Here is an 8,901-nt window from a genome sequence, read left to right on the forward strand (position 1 = left end):
TACTATATATTCATTTAAACCAGTAAATTTGAAAGTCTTGACAAAAATGAATGATTACTTAGGGAAATGTATATTATATACACTGGCTCCCCCCGAAAAAGTAAGTATTCCTCATTGTGGCACCTGACAGCCCCAAAGGTAGAAATTAAAACTAACCCACATATTTATTGCACACTATCTATGCTGACATTTTAATGTAAATTTTAGAGCACATAAGCTTTAGCCTTTAGAGTCAGAAATTCCTTAGGTGCTAGCCCACAAATTGCTACATGAGAGAAAAAAGAAAAGATGTCACTTTCTGTGATCCTAACAGAAAGCCCACAGAGGCATATCTTCCCATTGTGGCTTCAGTAGCATCAAATAGGAAAGTGATAATACTGTGAGAGAATGACGTGCCACCCACAATATCTGAAGTACAAAGACAAAGCTGGATGTATTTTTGGTTAGTTAATTACAAACCTGTAAGTGTCCAGATGCATTCTTCCTAGATTATCATAATCTCTTTCATGTCGATGAAAGGATAAGCTATGTCACAAGGCCAAGAACTTGAACTGTGCTAGTCCAAATTGAGATGTGCTCCTAAGTGTGAGGTTAGAGCACTGGAGTTTGAAGACTTAGTATGTAAAAATAAATGTAACATATCTCGTTAATTTTCAGCATTGGTTAAATGTTGAACTGACGATATTTTAGATACATTGGGTTAAATAAAATGTTTTAAAAATACCTTCACCTATTTCTTTTTACTTTTAAAAAATGTTAATATTTTAAAAACTTAAAATGACCAATGTGTCTCACATTATATTTTTAATGGACAGTGATGCTCTTAAAAGTATTACCTCTATGGCATGGCATTCGTCAAAAACTCATAGTCTTTTTTAGCTATTCTTTGATCCAATATCGAAGGCTTAGCTTCATGCATCCAAGCAGGTACAGGCCTCCACTAAATTAGTCAAAGCATCTTTTGGTCTTGTACTAGGATTACCTTTAAATCTGATGTTAACATATGCAGCAAATCCCTGCTGTTAATAGAAACTACCTGACATCTTTCTGCTGTTTACTAATTTGATTGTTACTCTTTCCCTCACATATTACCATACTCCTATGTAACACACTCAGTCTGGCAGCCTTCTGTTACTCTTATCCAATGAAGGAGAAGCTCGTACTTGTGTTCCGTTCATTCAAAAAGTATCCATGCCCACAACCAATCTTTGGATAGTCTAATACAAAATCCCAATTTAATGGTTTTTTCATGTCATCTTAAAAATGAATAAAGAGATGATACCAGGAAGTCTAGGTGATAATTACTTTTCTTGACCAATTCTAGGCTTTACTAGAGAGCTGAATTTTATAATACAGCTCTCCTAAGCTGTTGCTTATGCAGCCAATTTGAAGGACAATTTGAAGTGAACTTAAGGATGAGTTGCCTTCCCAACTCTTAGAAAGACCCAAATAATAGCCATTTCTATAATTAATGCTACTAATATGAATTTGATCAAGCTACATAAAACCAGTTTAAATTCATCAGCCCAAATAGTAGCTATGCATAATAGAATAAGCTTAAATTTTATTTGGGCCAATTAAGAGAGAGTCTAGGCCATCGCTAATAATACTTCCTGCTAGCTAGAGTAATTCTATAATACTTCCAGTATAATACTTCCTGTATCTAGAGTAATTCTGTGTGACTTGGACCAATCTATGTCAAAGCTAAAAGAAAGGCAAGGTGAGCTGCTCACGGAGTTGATGAGAATTATTTTCTTAGGAAATCTCCCAATCCCTTCTTAAAATAATATTCCTAAGTTTGTTTGTTTGTTTGTTTTGAGATGTAGTCTCACACTGTTGCCCAGGCTGGAGTGCAGTAGCGTGATCTCAGCTCACTGCAACCTCCATCTCCCAGGTTCAAGTAATTCTCCTGCCTCAGCCTCCCCCAATGGCTGGGATTACAGGCGTGTGCCACCATACCCAGCTAATTTTTTTTGTATTTCTAGTGGAGACCGGGTTTCACCATTTTGGCCAGGCTGGTCTTGAACTCCTGACCTCAAATGATACACCCACCTCGGCCTCCCAAAGTGTTGAAATTACAGGCGTGAGCCACCACACCCAGCCTATATGTTTTTTTTTTTTTTTTCCATTTCACAGTTGTTTGAGATCTGTTGTTCAGAGTCTTAAATGATTTTGTGCAGCTACTGCCCTGACAGATGATTCAATGAAATATTCAAAGATGAAATCAGAATGAAATTCTGCTGATCAGTGTTCGGACTGAAAATACGATCTTTGCAAATGAAATCTCTTCTTCAGAAAGAATCATTTATAGTGGTAAAGATGTGGATAATTTTTTATGATTCTTTCTTGTAACTTTGGCTGAATGAGAACTAAAAGAGGAGACTGAGAAGAAAAAGGGTTCCATGGACCTCTGCGAGGACTCAGCAGTCTCATATGAGTACCCACACTTACACAGACTGCACCAGCCCCTGACACCACTGAAACTTCACAAATCCTGAACGCCACACTCTACAAAACTCCACCTACCGTCAGCAGAAAAGATTAGCATTTGAATAGGCAGGGCAAGGAAAGAAAATCACCCTCACCAATTTGGGGGAGCATGGTCTCATCTGTTGAGAACCCCTGAATAGGACAAAGGGGTAGAGGAAGGGTGAGTTTGCTTTCTCCTTAAGCTGGGACATCCATCTTTTTTTTTTTTTTTTTTTTTGAGGCGGAGTCTCGCTCTGTCGCCCGGGCTGGAGTACTGTGGCCGGATCTCAGCTCACTGCAAGCTCCGCCTGCCGGGTTCACGCCATTCTCCTGCCTCAGCCTCCTGAGTAGCTGGGACTACAGGCGCCCGCCACCTCGCCCGGCTAGTTTTTTGTATTTTTAGTAGAGACGGGGTTTCACTGTGTTAGCCAGGATGGTCTCGATCTCCTGACCTCGTGATCCGCCCGTCTCGGCCTCCCAAAGTGCTGGGATTACAGGCGCCCGGCCGGGACATCCATCTTCTGCCTTTGGACATCAGAGGTCCTGGTTCTTGGACTGGAACCACACCACCACCTTTCCTGGACCTCCAGCTTGCAGACGGAAGATGATGGGACTCCTCAGCTTCCATAAACACGTGAGCCCATCCCTCAAAATAAATGTCTATCTATCTATCTATCTATCTATCTATCTATCTATCTATCTGTCTATCTATCTCATATTGGTTCTGTTTCTCTAGAGAACTCTGGCTAATATGTAGAAATTGTTTCCTAAAGAAAAATAAAAGTATTCATCTGATGAAGACACCATGTTGGAATTTAGGAAGGGGCTTAGTATTGTTACAAATGTCCACTACCTGGATGGTTTTTGTAAGTCGAGATAGACAAAGTTTATTTGCCCTCAAGGCTTCTACAATTTACTGCATACCTCAAGTTTGTCTCTGACAGTCTGGCACAATAAGGCATTTTTAGTTTAAGACCAAATTTCTTATTTTTCTCTTCTTGCTTTCCGTCAATGCGCCTTCCTTATTCTTTTTAGACAACTTTAAAATTTGATTCTGAAGGGGATGATGTTCTATGGAAGCAGGATTTATTGTAGGTACAGGGCCATGCATATCAAAAGAAGAACTATATCATTGTCCATCTGTAAACAGTTCTCCTTAGAAGATTAGAGAAAGGACAGGGAACCTGGGGGTGCTAATAGCTCCCCAAGAGTAGCACCCTCAGTAGAGGGCACTGGCTCTTCCAATGCCTTTCTCCTTGAAATCTACAGGTGTCCTTACTTACTCCTTCATGATTCTTAGAGAATACAGAGGCTCTTAGATTCTTGTTTTTATTTGGGGGACCAGTTGTTTCATTTATAAAGCTGTGTATTTATTTTTATTTCTAGCTTCTTTTTTTTCCTAGGGCTCAGTTACTTATTAGAAAATGTTCTGTTACTTTCTAAATTAACAATCTTCTATATATATTTTTTCATTTAAGGCTCCTAATTCAAATCAGAGTCCATTTTCAGCTGTTGATCCTACCCTAGAATAATATTCAAAAGGTTCCTGGAATCCAATTTTTAAATCTAGTGTTTATTTTATGAAAATGTTAATCTTTGTCCAATTTACTCTTTAAGAGACAGATTTCTAAAATAACTTTAATGAGCTTCCTTCTTTTTGTCTCTAAGAATTAATTGTATTTTAATTTCCAGATGAATTATTCAAATCTTCCTTTTCCTAACCTCTTATTTTAACTACTTTCCCCATTCATGAGGGGCTAAAATGAACTAGTCTATATACATCTAGTCATTCATGAAAATAGTACATAACAAAGATCCTATTGCAGATATCTGTCCATCTTCCTGAAGTATAAAAAAATATTTATAGCATTGCTATGGACTGAATTGTGTCCCTCCAAAATTTATATGTTGAAGCCCTAACCCACAAGTGACTCTATTTGGAAATAGGGCCTTTAAGTATATAATTAATGTAAAGTAAGGTCATAAGGATGGGGCTCTGATCCAATATGGTTAGTGTCCTTATAAGAAGAGATACCAGAGAACTTGCTGTCTCTCACACACTCTCTCCCCACATGCACAAAAAAGAGGTCATGTGAGCACATGGCCACCTGCAAGCCAAGACAAGAGGCTTCAGAATGAATCCTACCTTGCTAGCACCTTGATCTTGGACTTCCCAGCCTCCAGAACTGTAAGAAATAAATTTCTATTGTTTATAAGCTGGTTAGTCTATAGTATCCTGTTATAGCAGCCTGTACAGACTGTCTTTGACTCAGCTCTACACTAGGTTTTAAATTCAACGTCTATATATTTGCCTTCTGATCTTGCACATTTACATGAATATTCCTTTCCTAAGAAATCCCAAGGCAATAGTAGCTCATTTGGAAGACTGGAGGAAGGAATAAAAAGACTAGAAGAGGTAGGTACAAGTGAAAAGTTGCTTAGATCCAAACAGGGTGGGTCTCACCAGAAGGTTAGTGTCCTTTGACGACTTGTGTTTTCAGCTCTACCACACCAAATAAAAAAACTGATTATTGAAAGATTGGTGTCTTTGCCTCCCAATTTTTCTAGACTGCCTCCTAAAATATGAATTGATTTTTGACACAGCAAATTTTCTCTAAAATGGTCATTGTTTTTTGCCATCTTTTGCCTTTTACCCAAAAGAATGCAAGAATAAGGATCATCATAAGACTTTATATACAAAGAAGAATTTCTGCAGGAGTTTGAAAATTTGATACAGACAAATCCACGTAAAGAAGATGTGTCACTGCAGTCAACTGGGCTACAGTGTGCGCTCATGAGTGGTATCAGAAGTTAGGCCAAGCAGAAGTTAGGCCGAGAAGAAATCAGCGAGATTGCCAATGACCCAACAATTGTTTGATCTAAAATATAAACTGAGCAAAGAGGTCTTCTTTCACAAGTTGACAGAAGTGTAAATGTCATTATGAAGGTTTTGTAGGGTGCCCAAGGCTAAGTTCGACTAATAGCCTTTTCACATAATTGTCACAGGTCTGAGGAACCTCTAATCATTTGTCTTCAAGACTGGATTAGATTGAAGCAGAAAATCAACTTATATATGCATCTGTCTTTTGTGGAACACTTCCTTATACAATCAATAAACACAAGATAATCCAGGACAAAACAAAGACAGTTGAAATAAGACTGCCTACACACACACACACACACACACACACAGAGCAAGCAGCAGGAGAATAAGCAAAGATATTTACTAAATCTTTTATCCCCAAATCATAAGGTCTAATGAGCTTATAGAAACACCTAGATCTAATTCCTTTGGTTATAAATCCTAGGGTAACAAATTCAGCAATGAGAGTTCAATGAAACTAGCAAGAACTCAGTGTTGAGGCTGGATTACCTGGCAGCAGATATGAAGGATAACTGGAGTTTGGCAAAGAGGCCCAGTGAGTATGCCTGTTGGCCTGAGAATGACCTAGAATGCTTCTAAGTGAGAGTCCTTGAAACGACCTCAGTAGAAACTTTAGATTTGCCACAGAATGATAAGACCACCCTTAATATCTGAATTGAAAAGACAAAGCTGAATATATTGCTACCAGCTCTGTGTTGTTCCTGCTGTACAATAGCAGCTTTAGAATGTTCTGAGCCATTGTCTCATTTGGATAAATGGCCCCTGATTTTGCAGAGCCAAGGTAAAAGCACATGAGGGGTGCTGTGGTTTAAATGTGTCCCCTAGAAACATGTATTGGAAATTTAATCTCCCTTGCAACAGAGTTGGGAGGTGAGGCCTAATGAGAGGTGATTAGGCCATAGGGCAGAGGGAATGGATTAACGCCATTATTGTGGAAGTGATCACAGGAGTGGGTTTCTCATAAAATAATGAGTTTGATGGCTGGGCACAGTGGCTGTAATCCCAGCACTTTGGGAGGCCAAGGTGGGTGGATTACTTGAGGTCAGGAGTTTGAGACCAGCCTGGCCAAAACCATCTCTACTGAAAATACAAAAAATTAGCCAGGTGTGGTGGTATGCACCTGTAGTCCCAGCTACTCAGGAGGCTGAGGCAGGAGAATCGCTTGAACCCAGGAAACAGAGGTTGCAGTGAGCTGAGATCATGCCACTGCACTCCAGCCTGGGTCACAGAGCGAGACTCTGTCTCAAAAAAAAAAAAAGAGTTTGGCTCCTTTTTGCTCTCTCTTGGCCTCTCTTGTTCTTCTGCCTTACACCATGAGATGGCACAGCAAGAAGACCGTCACCAGAGGCCAATCACTCAGTCTGGGACTCGCCAGTCTTCAGAACTGTGAGAAATAAATTTCTGTTCATTATAAATTACAGGTTCATTACTCTCAGGTTTTATTATAGCAGCACAAAATGAACTAAGACAATCGGCCCTCTGTTTTTTCTAATTACATCAGTAATGCAAACTCATAATTGCACAACAAATGCTCATTCTAGAAAATGCAGCTAAGGAAAACTAATATTAAAAATAATTCATCACACCATCATCCAGAGATGGCCCTGGAAACATTCTGAGACATATATACTCACACTTTTAAAACATGTATAATCATACTTTAAATTATATAATACATACTTTTTAAATGCAGATGTATAATACTGGTTTATAACCTTTTTGTATTAAAAAGATCATACAGAATTTTGATATCAGTAATTACACTTCTTCAAAATTGCTGCCAATAAAACACAAGTATCACCATTTATTTTGCCATCCTTCTAGTATTGGACTTTATAAACTGCTTCACAAAAGATCCTCCAACTAACTTCTTGCCAACATCCTTAATTACTTCAGTTAGATGTGAGACTCGTTAAATCAAACAATGAACACATTTTGTGAGCTTTGACTGACACCTCCTGGAAAGTTCGCTTGTTGCCTATTTCACAGCCTCTGTGTTTGCATCAGCTCTAGGGCAACAGAAAACAGCAAACCCTTTTTTCTTAGCAGCCTACTGGGTGGGGTCTGATGTTTGTGATAATGTATCCCAGACTGACATTCTCACCTTTACATAGCAGTTTCTGTGTCAATGCTGGGACCAGGCAAAAGCTGCGCTTCTCCAACCACAGACTGGTGGTAACATTTCCACACCTTTCCAACAGAAACATATTTACATGACAACTCCATGCAGAATAAGTCTCCATCTCTTTTATTTGAAGCAAAATTCAGGCACATTTTATAAGAGCAGCCGTAATACAACTTTAATGAACACTGCTTCCTAGGCATTTAAACAGCACTTGGAGGGTTGGAAATCCCAGCCTGGCCAGTAGAGGGCACTGTGCAGGTGCAGCCAGAGCAACCCACCCTCATCTCTGGAAACCCGTGATTCCAAGATGCTGCGCCCAGAAAACTGCTGCTGGGGGAAGGAGCTGACTTGTGATCCTTCCCTGTTACGTGAGAGTGGAAAGTGGTGGGGAAGGAGTTTGCTTAGCAGGTCTGGAGTAATACGGTTAGGCAGCCAAGGGTGGTGGGGTGAGGTATTATAGAGAATGGCATTAAGGGAGGAGACCACCCCTCATATTGTCTTATGCCCAATTTCTGCCTCCAAAGAAAGAAGAAGGAAAAACTAAAAGGCAGAAATGAAATCCACAAGCAGACAGCCCGGCGCCACACCCTGGGCCTGGTAGTTAAAGATCAACCCCTGACCTAATTGGTTATGTTATCTATAGATTACAGACATTGTATAGAAAAGCACTGTGAAAATCCCTGTCCTGTTCCGTTCTAATTACCAGCGCATGCAGCCCCCAGATCACGTACCCTATGATCTATTGATCACAATCCCCTCACACGGACCCCCTTAGAGTTGTGAGCCCTTAGAAGGGACAGGAATTGCTCACTCGGAGAGCTTGGTTGTTAGAGACGTGAGTCTTAACGAAGCTCCTGGCTGAAGAAAGCCCTTCCTTCTTTAACTCGGTGTCTGAGGGTTTTTGTCTGCGGCTTGTCCTGCTACAGCATCACATGAGAAGCATGGTGCAGGGTTCTTCTTTCCTCAGCTGTAGCACCACTTTGGACCATGGGATGGGGAAAGGCAGTCAGAGACGATTGGAAGACCAGCAGGCCAGAACAATAAGGGTTAATGCATAGACTCTGGCTGACTCAGAAGGAGTTTGGCTAAAGCAAGTATGTTTTGGACTTCAATTAAAGACTTGAACTTGAGATTGAGAAACCTTTCCACTGAAGCTGCCCCCAAACTCCTAGGACAGAGGCAGATGCTTGGATTGTCAGTGAAGCCAGGAAGGGAAACCTTGGAATGGTTTCCCAGGAATAGAGAATAAGCCCTGGGAGACGCCAGTTTTGAAAACTGGTACTATTGTGCTTGTTAGAGAGTCATGGTGAGGCCAGAGAATAGGGAACTGGGGTAGCCAAGGATTGAGGCATAAGCAAAGGAATAGCAGATGCAGCCAGTTCACATAAGCAAGAGAAGAGCAGGTGCAGCCAGTTTTAAGCAC

Source organism: Colobus angolensis, unplaced genomic scaffold (assembly GCF_000951035.1).
Source record: "Colobus angolensis palliatus isolate OR3802 unplaced genomic scaffold, Cang.pa_1.0 Scaffold82, whole genome shotgun sequence".
NCBI lineage: Eukaryota > Metazoa > Chordata > Mammalia > Primates > Cercopithecidae > Colobus > Colobus angolensis.